General features: G+C 38.3%; 1 protein-coding gene across 1 annotated transcript in view; it reads left to right on the top strand.

The window, feature by feature from the left end:
• LOC150084532 (ecdysteroid-phosphate phosphatase-like) overlaps positions 1-19516 on the top strand; it is a 390193-nt gene that overhangs the window by 40216 nt on the left and 330461 nt on the right. The gene's annotated exons all lie outside the window — the stretch shown is intronic.

The following is a 19516-nucleotide window of genomic DNA, read 5'->3' as shown; positions in this document are numbered from 1 at the left end:
GTTGAGGCCTGTGTATTTTGCACATAAGATTTGCTGAAGGCAAGGATGAACCAGTTTATAATGAATGTTCTGGGCATCCTAATACTTTGTAAACACTTGGTATGGTTGAAGAAATGTGAAGGTGTGTAAGGGCAATTCATTAGCAGTTTTGGAAAATAGTGATAATAGTGTTGGTATTTCTGTGGGTTTGTTTCATATTCTCAAGTGTGATTTGAACATGTATCACATTTGTGAACAGTGAAATTGTTTCACATGAATTAAGAGAACCAGGAGGAGGCATGGACAACAATATGATGACTTTTGCAGAGGCTGATGTTTATTCTCATGTTCCTGAACAGAACTGTGTTCAGAAATGAAAGTTGGGTATTTTGTACAATCATCAGAGCAATTTCCATGTTTCTAAGAACAAGTCATCACCTTATTCCAGAAAGTTTTAGTATTAGTAGTGGCAAATGATATAGAGAATCAGCAAACTACAACACCAGATGTCAGTTTCTCTGTCCATTACTCTCTCTCTGAAAGCAATTTTTACACATCTATACTGTGATCATCCATTTTCAATTTAAATTTTTATCACTTTGTGTGTGTTAGAGAGAGAGAGAGAGAGAGAGAGAGAGAGAGAGAGAGAGAGAGAGAGAGAGAGAGAGAGAGAGAGAGAGAGAGAGAGAGAGAGAATGCCATCAGCATTTAGTTTACTCAGTCCATTTAAAGCCTTAAGGTCTCCTTGCAGGTGCCTAGTTTCTGAGCATTGCAATTTGCGTTTGATAGCCATCACTCCAACAGATAACGTGATGTCACGTGACATGTATGTCGAGAGAACTGACTGACTAGCTGGTCACATGACGCTTAAGCCAGGAGAACTGCCTAGACTGTGCCTTGTGTAATTACTGGTGGTTTGCGTTAGAGTGAATGCTGTCTTTCCACCGACTAAAGCTGGCAAGTTTACGTTAGAGTATAGAGTATCAAATGTTTAGAAAAGGGTACCCTTTTCTAAACACTCTGAAGATGTGAACGAATGCAGAGAGATTGAATGCCAGTCTTGGCACTGGTTTTAAATCGGGAAATGAGTTCCCTCCCTCCTTGGTGCTGGTTTGAAATCAGGAAAATAGTTTGAAGGGAAACTCGTTTCCCAATTTAAAACCAAAGTAAATACCCTATGCACTCCACAGACTACTAGTGGGGTGCATAGTGATGTTTCTATTTCTTATTACTATGATGTTTCTATTTCTTATTACTATGATGTTTCTATTTCTTATTACTATGATGTTTCTATTTCTTATTACTATGATAGCCCATGTAGCATCAGTGGTGTCTTCAACAATTCTGTAGTTTCTAGGATATCCCTAAATCTTTCCACCATGGATGTATGGCTCCTGGATACATTCTATGTCTATTTGGTTTTCTTCCATGACTATTCTTATTTGATTGACAACTGTGTGTGCATGCTGGGGCATTCAACTGTAAGAACTTCAAAGCCTGGTCATTATTAGGATTATGGAGAGTATCCATAATATATTTTCTGTTTAACCTGGTTTGCTGCCTTAATGTAGATTGGGCACTTTGGGTCCATTACTGAGTGGTTATAGGACAGCCCAGCAAGTTTGCCTTTGGTGTATCTGGCATCTTGTGATTTTCTGCAATCCTTGTACTCATGGCCTTTGACAGCACAGTGTCCACAAGTAGTCTCTTTTTTGGAACAGGTGTGTGAGATATGTCCGAAACTCAGACACTTATAGCACTTAGGTACAGGGAAATGTGCCTTATACCTATGGCTACCGTATCCTATATTTTTCTTTGTTGCTTGGTGATGATTTGCCATGGTGAACAGTCCAGTTGCAGGATTGGGTTGACTTAGATTTTGTGTTGTATTTCCGTATGAGTTTGCTGTTAATTTCATCCTTTGTCATATATAGCCACCCTTGACTTATGACAGAGTTCCATTCCAGTGACCATGCCATAAGTCGGTCATAAGTCAGATGCAAGCCCATTTTTTTTATGTACATAATGCATTTATTATTTTTTTTAATTGAATTCTTTATTTATTTATTTATTAAACTGTTTTCTTTTTATTTTATAGTTTAGCTTTGTTTCATTAATTTTATATTTTATTAGTTTAGTTTTTATAAATCTCTAATATCTGTTTCTTTACAGTACATATAATTTCTGAATGCCCATCATCTAGGAGTGTCAGTGTTGTCATCATTTGATCAGATATTTCATGTTATATGCATTAAATAAGTTGCCAGAAGTCTCTTTGATAACAATTAATATACTTGAAATTTGTATTTTGTCACAGTCTGTTGCTAGGCTTCAAAGCAAGATGTTGCTCCAACTTTTTTTTGTCCCTGTAGGCATGATTTGTGTACATTGATAGATGGGTTTTCAAATGTGGATACATAGAATTAACTGTTAGAAAAAATGCATATAACTCGAAATTGATTATTTTGCACAATTCGTGAGCCGTCTTTGCTCCCTTTAATATGTGCAGGTAGCTGAGGTAGTTGTATGGCAGCATCACAGCTGTGTAAAATATTTAAAATTTTTTTTCTGGAAACAACTGTCGTAAGTCAAGGAGAGACTGTATTCCTGAAAGTTCTTATCGTATATTTCTGTGAGAATGTCATTTCTATCTTTTCTTTTATCTAGGTCAAAAATAATAATCTTTGAGCTTCTGGTTTTAGACTTGTCAGCTTCTAAGCCCATATCGGCAACCTGATATTCTGTCTGATTTTGTCTGTCTCAGCCTTTGTTGCCATTTGGATTATAACGTTGGGTTTTTCTTAAACCATATATTTTTACATTCTTAAGTTGTTCCCCAAGATTTTTTGTGAAGACTGCTTTGCTGGAATCTAGCTTGGAGCCCTATAGAGTATCCAAAATTAAAACATTGTCTTCCTTCTCTTGCCTTGGTGTTGGGTCAGGTTTCTTGATTTTGGTGTGGTCTGGTTAGTTTTCAGAACCTGTGCATATGTCTGGTTTGTATGCCATTGTACAAAGGGTACTAGGAAAGTTTTGCAATACAGCTTTGTTTATTTAATTTTTTCAAAGTAATTTCCTCTACATTCAATACACCTCTCCATCCTCCAAAACCAATCTTTAAACCAGTTCTGCCAAGTTTCACTAGGGAGTAAAGCACACTCGTTGTCCCAAGCCCGTAGAAGGTTCTCATCACTGGAAAACCGCCTCCCTTTTAGCTTCATTTTCACATGCGGGAACAGTGCAAAGTCGCAGGGAGCAAGGTCTGGACTGTAGGGAGGGTGCTCGAGAAGTTTCAGTCCTGTCGTGGTCAAATATTCGGTGCAGGCTTTGGCGCGGTGAGCTGCAGCATTATCGTGATGGAGGTACCAGGTGTCCATCCTTGACTTTGGCCGCAGGTTCTTCATAGATCCAATGACTTTAGGCAGGCATTGTTCAGTATACCACTTAGCTGTGACTGTCTTCTGTGTGTCCAAAACGACACGTTCCACAATTCCACTCAATTTGAAAAATACAGCTATCATTTTCTTCTTTACAGATCGGGATTTTCTGACAATTACGGGTGTGTCGTCATCATCAAAGACCCAAACTTTGTTTTGAGCCTTGGTCGGCAGATCGTAATAGTACAGCCAAGTCTCGTCACCTGTCACGATGTTGTTCACATACCGAGATTGTCCCTTATCAAACTTTTTTAACATCTCCCGGCACCAAGTCACACGTCGTGTCATCTGCTCTTCAGTCAGTTGATGCGGCACCCAGAGAGAACAAAGTTTCTTCACGTGCAAATGATCTTGCAGAATCAAACGAATTGCTGGTGCATTTAGGCCCAAAGTATCCTCTATCTGTTGGTAGGTCACTCGTCTGTTTTCGTCAAGCATTTTCCTCACAGCAGTAACGTTTTCCTCTGTAACTGACGTTCGTGGCCTTCCCGGCCTCTCAGAATCCTCCAGAATGAAATTTCCCCTTTGGAATTCTCTATACCACCTGAATATCGTTGTACGATGTGGACAATCATCATCTAGTACAAGAGTCATTTCTTCTAAGCACTGGTCTATGGTTAAACCACGCACGAAATTATACCGCAAAACTGTCCTTATCTCATTTCGTGACCACGATGCCATCGCAAGCACTGTACACTCTCACTACTAATGAATAACTGAGCCCATCGACTTGGCGCGGTGGCTACTATGCACGTATGAACATGTCTCAACATGCAGCAACAAGCAGCTTCCTGTGATTCATTGTTGCGTCATATTGCAAAACTTTCCTAGTACCCTTTGTAGTGCCTTTTCTGTATCTTTGGTTTCAAGTTTGGTTCTTAAAATTTGATTTTAATATGCAGATTGGTGGCTGTATACCCTCCAGCATTATCCAGCACTCAATTATCTTCTTCCTGACAGTAGCCTTAGTTGCTAATGTGCCAATAAAACCTAACAAACCAAACCAAACCAATCCTGACAGTAGCAGTGGTCCTGCAAGTTTGTTTGTCCATCAAACCTTCACGTTTTAATCTTGTTGCCATAACTTTATCTGAAGCAGAACCTGTTGCCTCAAAAGTGGTGTCTATACCCTCTGTAACAAGTTCTGGAGCTTCCTGCACATTTTCATTTATCTTAAATTGATTCAGTTTGCAATCTTAGCATTAGCATTAATAGAGGTATATGATGCAAGGAAGCAAGCTTACGAGGGTTGTTCAATAAAGAATCACCCTCACCTACTTCTACATATCGCAGAGTCATGATATTTTGTGTGTGGCATCATACATATCTCTGTATTAAAGGTGTAAAATTTCAGCACTGTCTTAATTTGTTTTTCTCTTACAGAGCTGAATATGTGACGAAGTAGCATCATGGACAAAGTTGAAGCCAGAGCTATAATCCGCTATCTGTTCTTGAAGGGGAAATCTAAAGAAATCCACAAAGAGATGACTGCTGTATATAAGGATGAAACCCCATCTTATGTCATTATGAAGCAGTGGCATAGACAGTTTAGTTCTGGTCAGACATCGGTAGAATCAGAGCCCATTCCAGGTCGTCCCCATTCAGCCATTGATGACAGCACGATCAGAAAGGTGGAGTCATTAATCATGGAGCATCGCCGGATATCTGTACGTGAATTGTCCCAGGAGGTGAAGTTTAGTGTGGGCTCTGTTGGAGCAGTCCTTCATGACCAACTCCACTTACAGAAATTGAGTGCAAGATGGATTCCCCGATTATTGACTGGTTTCCAGAAGGCTGATCGACAACAAATCACAAGAGTTGTTAGCCCTGTGCCAAAAAAAAAATGGGTAAGGCTTTTTCTCTTGTCTAATCACTCAGGATGAAAGTTGGATACACCATTTCAACCATGAAGGAAGAATCCAAGTGTCAGCAGGAAAGGTCTTGCTGACAGTGTTTTGGGATGAGAATGCGTAATAATGACTTACCTGCTGAAAGGTAGAACAATTACAGGTGCCTATTATGCCAACTTACTCACAAAATTACGGGAGAAAATCAAAACATGTAGGTGTGAGAATGCTTCAAGGCAATGTCCCAGTTCACACTTCTGAAATAGCAACAACACAAGCTATCTATTTAAGCTATTAAATTCTACAATGACAGATGGAAGTTTGTTCCAGCAATCAACCACCCGCTGGCTAAAGGCAAAGTTCTGCACATCTATCCTACAATTGTCTTTCCTCAATTTGAATTTATGCCCTCTTAGGCGATCATTCTGAGCAAGAGAAAGAATCCCATCAGCATTGAGCATGCTCAAACCATTCAAGGCTTTATACACCTCAATCAGATCACCTCGCAGGTGCCTAGTCTCCAGACACTGTAATTTGCAAAACTTAACCTTTTCTTTGTAAGAGCAACCCTTTTGTTCCATTCACTAATCTTGTTGCCCTTCTCTTTACTCATTCCAACAGCTCTACGTCCTTCTTAAAATGAGGCCTCCAGACCTGTATACAGTACTCAAGGTATGGCCTGACCATTGCCTTATACAAGGGGATAATCACCTTTCTATCCTGCTAGAAAAATTCCTGTATATCATTGACAAGACACCATGAGCTACACTTGCAGACAGTCTGCACTGCTCAGAAAACTTTATATCTGCCTGCACAACCACCCCTAAGTCCCTTTCATTCTCTACCACTGTCAGTGTAGTACTACACAGTTGATACATTACTCTGGGGCTACTGCTTCCCATGTGCAGTACTTTACATTTGTCAATGGCAAACATCAGTTGTCACCTCTCAGCCCACCTGCTCAACTTTTCTAGATCTTGTTGCAGCAGCTTAGTGTCATTAACAACCCTGCCGACCTTTGTATCATCAGCAGACTTGGACATTAAGCCTTATATACCATCATCAATATCATTAATAATTACAGAAAACAACAATGGACTCAACACTGAACCCTGGGGGACTCCACTAATAACATTAGTCCATGAAGAGCAATGTCCATTGATTACCACTCTTCTCCCACTCAACCATCCCTTTATCCATAGCAGCAATTTTCCTGCAGTGCAACGCTGCTCCAATTTGTTCAGCAGTCTTCCATGTGCAACAGTATCAAAAGCCTTTCTAAGATCCAAATACAGTAAACCCCCGCTATTCGCGGTTTCGCGTATTCGCGATCGCCGATTTAATATAAAACGAAACCTAAAAAAATGTGAATTTTAAAGCGCTGTGAATATTTTCCGACATAAAAAACATGGGCCTGGCTAAAATTATCTTTCCCGGTCAAAACAGCGCTCAGTGGTTGGGGGGAGAGGGGTGAAAAAATTGCGAGCGTGGATGTTTCTCGCTAATCCTTGTTCAGTATGTGTTATGCGTTTGTCATGGAATGTTTCGTCGTTTGCTTTTAATTTATATGTTTATAAATTGAATAAATTTATCAATTTATAAATTGATATGCTTACAAAAATGATAAATCTACCATTTTGCAGTGTAAAACAGACTTTTTCGAGTGTGTTAATGGAAGAAAGTGACTTTATTGTGGACAAGTTCTTTCTAACCCCTACAAAAATATGGCTACGAATAAAAAGAGAAATGTGAAAATATCAAAGAAGTGATGACATTAGCGAATAAAATTGAGTTATTAGACAAAATTTCTAATGGTGAAAGTGTCTCCTCAGTGGCAAAACATTATAAAATCAATGAGTCAACAGTACGATCAATCAAGAAATCGGAAGAAAAAATCTGCCGTAGTGTCCATGAAAATGCGCTAATTGTTTCAAAAATTTGCTCTGTAACTCGTGATGTTAAATTAGAAAAAATGGAAAAGCTTTAAATCTGTGGATAGAAGACCGAACTCAAAATAAAATTCCGTTAAGTTCACTCATCATTTGCGAAAAGGCAAAACTCCTTTATCAACACTTTAGCGAAACTGGTGATAGCACTGGCAGGATGTTTATTTTTGCTAGCAAGCAAAGGCGCTGGTTTGAAATTTCTAATAAATATTACATTTAATATTAAATTGTTTCTTATTTTCATTTCGATGCCATATGCTTGCATTTTACTATGTACTGTGTATGTACATAGTCATATTATGAAGGTACATATAATACATTCATAGACAAAATTTTAGACTAGTTTTTCTTATATATTTCATACTTTGGAACGGAACCCTTTATTACTATTGGAGCCATAACTCGGTATTCGCGTTTTCGGTATTCGCGACATTTCTCAGGAACGTAACTCCCACGAATAGCGGGGGTTTACTGTATATGATATCAAAACTATTTTTTGCATCCAGTTCCTTTGTGACCACATCATAGTATCCAATCAAATTGGTCAAACGGCTTCCCCTTAATGAAGCCATGCTGTGTCTGAGCTATAACTGAAGTCTTGTCTAGATGATCCTCAATGCTTCTTTAACCAGTGCCTCCATTAATTTCCCTGGAACAGAAGGTAAACTTACAGGTCTGTAATTACCCATGTCTTGCTTTGATCCTCCTTTGTGGATTGGGGTCACATTTGCACATCTCCAGTCTATGGGTACCTCCCCTGTGTCCAAGGAAGCTCTCATAATTATGGCTAAGGGTTTGCTTACTTCTTTTGCTGTCTCCTTTAATATAACTGGATAGATTCCATCCACCCCAGGTGCCTTTCTTATGTTTATCTTCAACAATATCTCCTCAAGTTTACTCTCAGTTATTACAAGATTATTTAGCTTACTGCCAGAGTTTAATACACCTCTGGCATTCCCCTCCCTGAGTTTAGTTTGTTAGCTACCTGAGCAGGATCATCAAGAGTTCTTTACATAAGTAATGAACTCTTTGCTGTTTTTCTTTGCATCCTTTGCCAAAGATTTCTTGTAAACTGCCTTTGCCTACCTAATCTCATTTGTGACTTGTTTACAGACCAGCTTATATCTATCATATGCTTCCGTGACACCTGTTAATTTATATGTATCCCATGCATTTTACTTCTCTGCCACATGTCTAATTACTTCATCTGACATCCATTTAGGCCTAAACCATGAACAATATTTCTTAGTTGGTATGAAAAGCCTAGTAGCTTCCAAGATTAATTCTTTGAATGCTTCCCATTTTGAATTTGCTATTGGTAACATCATCAGTTGGTCCCACCATATAGAATTTAAATACTGTCTCAGACCACTGTAGTCACCTTAACGAAACAAAAACCCTTCCCTTTACCCCTGATGGTAGTTGCCTCTTTGAGTAAATCCCACTTCAGCAGTCTGTGATCACTGTCACTTAGTGGCTACTTTATTTGCAGATTCTTAATGCATGAAGAATCACTACTGATAATCAGATCATGAGTATTACTCCCTCTATTTGCCTCCCAAACATTCTGCTGTAGAAAACTACTATCCAATAAATCCACAAAAGCCTTGCTAGTTTTGCGAGTGACCAACCCACAAATTCCAGTCAATATCTAGGAAATTAAAATCACCCATTTATAAGACACTCTGATTTACTGGCCCACTCTATTTCTCCGTACAGTTGTTTATTATATTCATAGTCATTAGGCCTATAATACACTCCTACTCTCAATTTTGCTTTCTAAGTGTTTGTCACACCAAACTGACTCAACACTGCACTGTCCAGCCATGTCAACTGGCTGTACTTGGATTTTGTGTTTCTTAACCAATAGCATAATGTCTCCTCCCTTCCTATCCTGTCTATCCTTCCTGTACACATTGTACTCCCCAAATTCCATTTCTGCATTCCTTATATCTGTGTGACACTACGTCTCTGTTACCCCAACAATATCTGCATTTGTTGTTTTGACCAACACCTCAAATTCATCAAATTTATTTACCAAACTCTTGGTAAATAAATTGGTGTTCACATAAGTATACATACAGCTGTTTCTATTTTTAGCTACCCAACACAGCCCACATATTTACTTGTTCTGCAATGACTCCCAGCAGTCTCTGGAATCCCCTGCATCTTGTTTTCCAGGCTGCTGCTCATTTCAGTAGAAGCAGTGCAAGAATCACTTTTACCTCTCCCATCGGCTACTGTTAATCTGTTAGTCTGTGTATCCCCCCCCAAGCTAGCAGTATTCCGATCCAACTAACTCTTCCTCGATAGCATCAGTAAATATTCTTGCACCCTTTCTATTTAAGTGTATCCCATCCCTTTAGAAGCAGTCTCTCCAGTTAACAAGCACAGACCAGGCTGAGGAAAATTCCAACCCTTGAGCTTTGCACAATCTTTCCAGGGCCGAATTGATTGACAAGGCTCTCATCACATACTCCCTTGTATCGTGTCTGGGCAGAATTGCAGCACTTTCAAATTCAGCTTTAACTCAAGGCTTTTTTTCAATATTGTCCTCTACTTGTTAAGTAATTCCACCGGTCTCCTACTCTTAATATCATTAGTGGGAATGTGTACAACAATATCACCTTTTGTGCCCCTAAAAGATGATATCTGCTTTACAACATCATCAACTGTTGCCCCTGGCAGACATACCCTGGTCCTGTTCCACCTATCCTTTTTGCACAATATGTTCCCTGTTTCTCTGATAATAGCCACTGACAACAACTAGTTCCTTTGGGACCAGTGCATTCTGCCTTGGGGGTTGCCGCTGTGTCGCGTGATGTTCAAGTGCAAGCTCTGGCATTGATGTGGGCAGCTGAGAGTTTATTGGGCCCCTCAATTCAAATCCTTCAAGTTGTCATATAGGCCTATAACAATGCTGAGTTGGCAATCAGTTTTCACGAAATTGTTTAGCTCCCATTATAGTTTGATGAACTTCTGGCATCCCCCCTTCCTTCAATAATTCCTCATATGTAAATGTATATGCAAAATATCTATTCAGTTTGTCAACCTGAGCAGGATCATCAACATTTAAGCATTGGCATCATGTGGCCCAGTATGATTCAACCTTTCCTTCTAATGTTAATGTAATTAACAATGTCTTTGTTGCTTTTCATTGCATTCTTTGTCAGAGGCTTCTCATAATATGCCTAACCTCTGACTCCTGATTACATAAGATTACATCTACCATATGCTTCTGTATTTCCTGCTAATTTATATGCATCCCATGCATTTTTCTTCTCTGCTACTGCTCATCAGTTCAGCTGACATCTGTTTAGGCCTAAGCCTTGCACAGTATTTCTTAGTTAGTATTAGTAGTCCAGTAACTTCTACGATTATTCCCTGAATAGAATGGAATAGAATTTTTAATTTTAGTGTGACCTACATATAAGTAGTCCCATCATGGTATGGTGATGCCAGGGGTTTTATAATACATATTTACATCATACCGACAAAAGCAATACACATACAAAGAGATCTATATAGAAATACATACATGTTAAATAATATACATCAAGGCTATTGCAGGCAAAAGCACAGTTATAAATGTTCAGTTCACCGAGGATTCCTTTTCTGGTTTTTTTTTTTTTTTTTTTTTTTTGTTGTTGACCACTTCTTGGAGGTCATTGTCGATCGCTTGCAGCAGGGGCAGCATTTGCTTTGGCAGGAATCTGTCGGTTAGTACTAGCCAGTCATGGTTTGCTAGCAGATCTGCTGAAGACCGGAGATAAGGAATGTGCCAAGTGCAGTGATTCCAGAAATTCTGCTCTGTGATTTTGCCCATGGCCATCTTGACTCTAAATAGCAACCTTCTTTCTCTGATGTACGATACGAACCTGTGCAGTTGAAGGGCATCCGCTAACTCTGTTGCTCTGGAAGCTGGAGGAAGGTGGAGTTTGGTTTTGGTCCATTTTAACAGCCAGAATTCGGTAGCGAATATCCTTTTAAGGTTGGATTCAGCAGCTAATACCCATATCTCTGAAGCATATAGTATTGTCAGGTATAGGTTTGATACGATGTACCTTTTTACAAGGTGTGGGTCGTTGGTGTGGAGTAGCTGTTGCTTGATGACCCAGCACAGTGAAGTCAGTCTCGAATGTATGACGTTAATGTGCTTGGTGAAGGATAGCTTGGAGTCGAACGACTCCCAGATTGTGCGTTTGAACACTTGTAACTGAGGAGCTATTGAGCATAGGCTCCAGCATTGTTGGGTTGCCTTTTAGTGAATAGATGATGTGTGCTGATTTCAGAGAATTAATTTGGAGGTCGAATGCATTGAGGTAGTAGGCTATATCCTGTAGTTTCCTGTTGATTTGCTGCGTGGCTTTGGCGACTGAATTGCCTTTGTTGGCCACAAACGGTACCATAATTGCCCTGAAGAGAATACTGGACAGAATCCCCTCCCCCCTTGCGGCACACCAGCAGTTATATGACACATGGTTTCTATTTAGAATTTGCTGTCAGTAACATCATTAGTTGGTTCCATTGCTTAGAATTTAAAAACTGTCTGAGACCACTTTAATCACACTTATGAAAGCAAAAGCCCTTCACTTTACTCTTGACAATAGTTTTATCTTGAATAAATCCCACATCAGTACATGGATCACCACAAATCAGTGGCCTTTTACAACTCCAAATTCTTAATGCATGAAGGATCACTGCTGATAATCGGATTAAGAGTATTGCTCTTTCTTGTTGCCTCTCTAACATGCTGCTGTAGAAAACAGTTATCCAATAAATCAACAGAAGTCTTGCTAGTGTGTGAGTGACCAATCTAAAAGTTCCAGTCAATATCTGGAAAAATAAAATCTCCCATTATAAGACATTCTCATTTACTTGCCCACTTTTTTCTTTGTGTAGTTGATTGTTATACTATTCACAACCATTAAGCCTATACTATACTCCTGTTCTCATTTTTGTGCACATAATTTTCATACAATGTACACACTGTACTACTACCTATATTCAAATTCTGTATCCTTAAGTCTTAGTGACACATTGCATTGTTTCTAATATCCCTGCTATATCTGCATTTGTTGACTTAACCTGTACTTTAAACTCAACTAATTTTTTTGCTGTATTTCTAGCATTAGTGTAAAAGCACTTGCTTGTTTTTTCCTTTTATCTTTTGTTCCTGTGTTTGCTCTTGTTACTTATTCATTTTCAGCAGTTATTGAACATTTAGAGGCTAAGCATCTAAATGGTAAAATGACTGTCAGTTTATAACAAACATGGTAATCTTCCAAGCTTTACAAACACAAGTCCAAAATACATATGGCAAATATAAATTAGCATTAGTAGAGACATATGATGCAAGAAAGAAAGCTTATAAAGCATCAGCCAAAAAAAAAAAAAAAAAAACCTCCCATTTCCACCATTCACTCCAAATGTTTGTCTAGTTCTCCTTGAACTTATTTAAGTTTTTGACCTCCACTACAACAGATGGAAGTTTGTTCCAACTGCAAACCACCTGCTGGCTAAAGGTGAATTTCCGCATATCTATTCTAAATTGTCTTTCCTCAATTTCAATTTATGTCCCCTCAGGTGAGTAATCTGGAAAAGAGGAAAAATCCCAATTAAGATTGAGCTTGCTCAAACCATTCATTCAAGGCTTTATACACTTCAATTAGATCACCTTGCAGGTGCCTAGTCTCAAGAAGCTGCAATTTGCAGAACTTAAGCCTTTCTTGGTAACACCAATCCTTTGTTCCCCTCACCAATCTCATTGCCCTTCTCTGTACTTGTTCTAGCAGCTCTACATCTTTCCTAAAATGAGGCCTTCCAACCTGTATGCAGTACTCAAGGTGTGGCCTGACCATTGCCTTATACAAGGGGACAAAACACTCTTATACCTGCTAGCAGAATTCCTGTATATCATTGACAAGACGTCATGAGAGCTACTCTTGCAGCCTTTTTTGCACTGCTCAGAAAACTTCATATCTGACTGCACAATTAGCAATAGGTCCTTTTCATTCTTCAATTCAGAGTGTAGTAGTACCACACAATTGGTGCATTTCTCTTGGGTTATTGTTAAACATATGAAATATTTTGTATTTGTCAATGTTAAACTTCATTTGCTCTTCTCAGCCATCTATCTAACTTTTCTTGATCCTGTTGCAGTAGCTAGTTAGTTAGTTAGTTATTTTTGGTTTTTAGGAGCATTAGCAACTAAGGCCATATTGCTCCGGGATATGCGGTGGTCATTCCCTGACCTTTCCGCATTCTCCGTATTTGGTGGTGACGGGCTCGAACCCCGGTCTAATCAAGAAGCGTGTGCTACGCACTGCTGCTCCTTCCCACCTGGCTACGGAAGTGCTGTTGCAGTAGCATAGTGTCTTTACTATCATTAACAACCCTGCCAACCTTTGTATCATCTGCAAACTTGGATGTTAAGCCTGATATACCTTCTTCGATATGATTGATAAATACACAAAACAACAATGGGTCAAAACACTGAACCCTGGAGGACTCCCACTGATAACATTAGTCCATGAAGAACAATGTCCATTAATAAATACTTTCTGTCTTCTCCCACTCAACAATCTTTTTATCCATTGTTGCAACTTGCCTTAATGCCATACTGCTCCAATTTGTACAGTAGTCTTCCATGTGCCACAATATCAAAAGCTTTCCTAAAATCCAAGTACAGCCACTCCCTGGCTTACATTATACTCTACTTACAGAAATTCGACTTTACGTAAGTTTTTGCCGGCCAGTGCAAAATTTAAAAAAATTTTATTTTGCATCCCGTAGGAATAAATGGATGTATCGTGAAAGTTTCGTAATGTTGAACCCAATAACACATTGTTTTTTTTGGTAATACGTTCCAAGACCTCGGAAGTTGAAGGTTTCGCTATATAACTAAGCTATTTATCTCTCTGAAAAGTAAATTTTTATAATGGAAATTGCACTAAACTTTCATCGTTATCATATGTTCCGTCATAATAATCAGTTTTGAATGCCTTCGTGATATTTTTCTAAAACATTTCTGGAAGTCACTACCATGTAACAATAAAAACAATTTGCACTTTACAGTTTATTGGGCTTTTCTGTTACCGCAATCTATTATAAACTTGATCTTATTGCATTTGCGATAATGCCAATAACTGGAATTCTGTGGGGTTTTACGTTACGGCAGGGGTCGGCAACCTGCGGCTCTTTGAACGTGTAACTACGGCTCTTTAACTTGTAGGCTACATGTATGACAAGAGACGTGTGCAGCATGAATATAACATTAGTTTCAGTGCAAGCCGCAAACACTTCTCAGTTTAGTTTGCCTGCGCATTGCGAGCATTAATAAATAATATTAATTATTAATAAATAATCATTAACAAATAATATTTGACTATATATTTTTTTTTTTAATAAAATACCTTCCCACTCTATTCCATTTCTTAAAAACTCCCCCTCCCTTCCCACTTGAGCTGAGGTGTGGCTCTTCAGATTCTTTTTTTTTTAATTAGATCAAAAATATCTCTTCACTAAAATGGTTGCTGACCCTTGTGTTACGGTATTATGGTGAAATGAGTTCCCCTTCACTGAAATCATCAATCATGTCAAAAGCATAAATAAATTTTCAGAATCCTTTCTTCATTCCTATTTACTTATTAATGGTGAAGGGAAAGGGACCAATGGAAAGTGCAAGTGCTGACAGTGCTAGGAAACGATACAAAAATTTATTTAGAAATGAAGATGATTAATTAAGAAGTATGAAGCAGGACAAAGTTTGCCCTCTATTGCATGGAATTAGGTCTTGCTGCTTCAACAGTGAATACTATTTTAAGGAACAGTGAGTGTATAAAAGAGCATGTTAAAGGATCAATGCATTTAAGATCAACAGTGATCACAAAACAAAGTTCGGGTGCTATATCGAAGATGGAAAAGCTATTAATAATATGGATGAAAAATCATATTCAGAAGCAAGTGCCCCTGAGTCCACTGGTCATTCAAGCAAAAGTAAGAAGTATTTATGAAGATAGTAAGGATAAGTATGATTAACCTCAAGCCAAGTTCGCGGCAAGCAATGGGTGGTTTGATAGGTTTATGCATTGCGCTGGTTTCCAAAACATTAAAGTATGCAGTGAAGTCGCCAGTGCATATTCTGCAGCTGCAGAGAAATTTTGTGATGTCGTGGAAAAAACCCTTCTGAATTTCCACAGCCCTCAACTTCCATGGCAGCATGGTTATCAGCTGAAGAGTTAATTCTGGCAACGATGCTAGAAAGGTAAAACTTGCTGACATTAAGCCTGTCTCCTCTCTCTTTTTGTAATTTTGTACACTTTTGTAATTTTTCCTGCACATGAAATAAAAAAATTAAATAAATAATTCTATTTACATGTTTGTCGAACATTTCTTTTTTGCCTCAATCAAATTTGAAAGTGCTGCAGAAGCATTTAGGGTTCATAGAGAACACAGAGTTCCGTGGAACGCAACCCTTACGTAAGTCGGGGAGTAGCTGTATATGATATCAAAATTATTTGTTGCACTCAATTCCTTTGTGATCACTTCATAGTATCCCATCAAATTTGTCAGACAAGACTTTCCCTTAACAAACCCATGCTGTGTCTGAACTATAACTGTGGTCTTGTCTAGATGATTCTGCATCGCTTCCTTAACCAGTAACTCCATTATTTTCCCTGGAACAGAATTTAGACTAACAGGGCTGTAATTAACCTTGTCACCCTTTGATCTCCATTTGTGAATTGGGTCACACTTGCACATCTCCAGTCCATGGGGGACCTCCCATGAGTCCAAGGAAGCTTTCCTAATTATGGCTAAGGGTTTGCTTACTTCCTTTGCTGCCTCCTTTAATATAACTGGATAGATCCTGTCCACCCCAGGTGCCTTCCTTATGTTTAACTTCAACAGTTTCTCCTCCACTTTGCTCTCAGTTATTACAAAATCACTTAGCTCACTGTTAGATAAACATCTGGCCCTCTCCTCCTTGAATAACTCCTCATGTGTGAATGTAGACATGCAAAATATTCATTAAGTTTGGCAGCTATCTGAGAATGATCATCTACAGCCAAACCATTGATATCAAATGGACCAATCTGATTCATCCCCTTCCTTCAAGAGTTTATATAAGTAAAGAACTCTTTGCTATTTTTCTTTGCATCCTTTGCCAAAGATTTTTCGTAATCTGCCTTCACCTGCCTAACAGCCTTTGTGACTTTATTACAGACTAGCTTATATCTGCCATAGGCTTCTGTGTTGCCTGATAATTTATATGTGTCCCATGCTTTTTTTTCTCTGCCAAGAGCTGCATTAATTCATCTGATATCCATTTAGACCTTGAACAGTGTTTTCTTAGTTGGTATGAAAAGCCTATTACCCTCCAAGATTAAGTCCCTGAAGGTGTCCCATTTAGAATTCACCTTTGGTAACATCAGTTGATCCCACTGTATAGAATTTAATAACTGTCTGAGACCACTGTAGTCACCTTATGAAAGCAAAACCCCTTCCCCTTACCCCTGATGGTAGTTACATTTTGAAGTAAATCCCACATCAGTACACTGTGATCACTGCCACCTAGTGGTTCCTTTATCTGCAGATTCTTAATGAATGAAGAATCACTGTTTGTAATTAGATCGAGTATTACTCCCTTTGGTTGCCTCTCAAAACACTGATTGGTGAAATAAAGGCACTAGGGGATTAACTCTGTATTTGGAGTAGCAATTTTTATACGTGGAATTAGAAACTTCTTTAATTTAGACATTATTAGTTGATCATACTTTGTTTAATTTATATGTTGAGTTTTAACTTTTGTTTCTCTGTGTGAATATTGTTCTCTTAAATAATTACAAAGGAGTATGCAACTTTCTGATTTTGAATGGAGCTGCTTTAAATGCAAAATTCACATGTAATGCTGTAAAAGTTTAACTGAGTGCATAATGGTTACTTAGTTTTTAATTTCTGTTCCCATATGCGAGATCCTCCTCGTGCTGTTGTCAAATAATTTCCAAATGTACATGAGTTTCCGATTTCCACCGGAACTCTTCTATGTGTGAAAGTTGCACATTTGCTGGTGGTCAGTATAACTGAAATTATACAATGGTGATTTGTGCTTTTTGACAACTGAAGTGGATGACTAGCTGTTACTAAATATGTTAATTTTATGACGTAAACTTGTGAATGGTTAAATCCAAAATCAAACTATATTTTCTATGAGAGAGTTTCTTTGTTTTTTTATTGCAGAGCTCTGAAAAGAATGCCACTAGAATGCCATTATCGTTTGGCACACACAACAGTAATGCCATTTATGTACTTCATTAATAAAATCTTATATTTTTAATAATCAATGTTAAATTTCATAAATTATTTTTTTCCAGAGTTCAACGTAAATCTTCAAATGGTGGCTGTATAAACATTCTGATAGCTGGTTATGTTTATCATCGGGAAATCCTTTTGCATAAAATAAATGCATTGTTACATTAAGACAGATTAGAGAAATTTGTAAAATGACCAGTTGTGCAGACTGCTTGCCAACTTGTTAATGCATCTCAATAGCTTATTATTCTACGAAAGTGGAATATTAAGCTGTTGATGAAATGACTTCTTTCTCTGTTTCCTTTACTTCTGTTTGCATTGTGCTATTGTAGGTATTGGAATGCTGGTGATCAAATGCACACATTATTATTAGTAGTAGTAGTGGTGGTGTGTGTGTAATGCATCAGACACAAAAAAAAAAAAAAAACCCTTCCCACATCACCTGTCCATCCCCTCCAATAATTTGTCTAGTTCTTCCTTGAGCTTATTCAAACTACTCATTTCCACAACAACAGGTGGAAGTTTATTCCAACAATTAGCCACCTGCTGGCTGAAGGCAAACCTATGCACATCTATCCTACAGCCATCCTTCCTCAGTTTGAGATTATGCCCCCTCATGTGTGTTGTCTGAGCAAGATTAATGTTATCAGCACTGAGCTTGCTCAGTCCATTCAAAGCCTTAAACACCTCATTCAGATCACCTTGCAGGTGCTTGGTTTCCAGACCCTGCAATTTGTCGAATTGAAGCCTTTCCTAATATACCACCTTTCATTCCTCTGGCAATTTGTCTGCATTTCTCAGACTTTCATACCTGACTGTGCAGTTCCCCCCCCCAGATCTTTTTCATATTTCACTAACCTAAGTGTAGTATTACGCAGTTACTTTGTTAGCTGGGATTACTGCTTCCCATATTGCAGTACCTTGCATTTGTTAATGTTAAACTTCGACTGCTATTTCTCAGCCCTCTGTCTAATTTTTATAGATCTTGTTGCAGTAGCTTACCCTTATTACTCTCATTAACCACTCTGCCAACCTTTATATTATTTGTAAACAAAGCATTAATCCAAGTATCTGATATAAACAAAGCATTAAGCCTGATATGCCTTTATTAATATCATTAATAAATATAGAAAACAACAATGGGCCCTTAACTGTATCTTTGGGGGGGGGGACTCCACTAATAATATTAGTTATGAAGGGTGGTGTCCATTAATAACCATTCTCTGGCTTCTCTCACTCAACCATCCCTTTATCCAGAGCAGTAACTTGCCCTTATTGTCACACTTCTTGAATTTGTACAGCAGCCTTTTATGTGTATCAAAAGCTTACCTGAAATCCAAGAATGTGATATCAAAATTATTTTTTGCATCCATTTCCTTTGTTGCTGCATCGTAGTATCCAATCTGATTGGTTAGACAAGATTTGCCATTTCTATTTACCAAGTGCATATTGGAAAGTCTTGTTGATAGAGAGTTGGCTGAGTGCACACATTTTTAATTTGCAGAGCATGTAGCAGGAAAGTTGATAATTTTTGTAGTCTTCTGCTCTATCCCTGTCAAGTTACTGAGCAAGAGGTATTAGAAATGGAATCCCAATGGATTCTGAAAGAGAGGGATATAATATAGCTTGTTAAATAGTAATATCATCGCAGTTGTGGTACAGATTTTCATTTATTTTGTGCAGTTTACTAGGTGGCAGATGACTCAACTGGTGCAATACTACCATTTTGCTTATTGGAGGCTTGAAGTGGTGAAACCCATGGTTAGTCTCTAGAACACAGTTTCCAGCATTCCCCCATTCTCCTTCAACTCATGTACGGTACTAAGTACTATAGGTTTTGATACCTTTCGTGTTTGGGGTTTTCATAAAAAAAAAAAAAAAAAAAATCTTGCATTTATTTTGTTCATCATCATCATCAGCCATTTTCAATCCACTGCAGGATGAAGGCCTCTCCAGCAACTTTCCAGTTCCTTCTGTTTTGAGCACTGGTCATCCA

The sequence above is a fragment of the Mastigoproctus giganteus genome, chromosome 6 (genome assembly GCF_048544385.1).
Source record: "Mastigoproctus giganteus isolate SK-2022 chromosome 6, ASM4854438v1, whole genome shotgun sequence".
Taxonomy (NCBI): domain Eukaryota; kingdom Metazoa; phylum Arthropoda; class Arachnida; order Uropygi; family Thelyphonidae; genus Mastigoproctus; species Mastigoproctus giganteus.
This window is presented reverse-complemented; position numbering and strand designations above follow the sequence as displayed.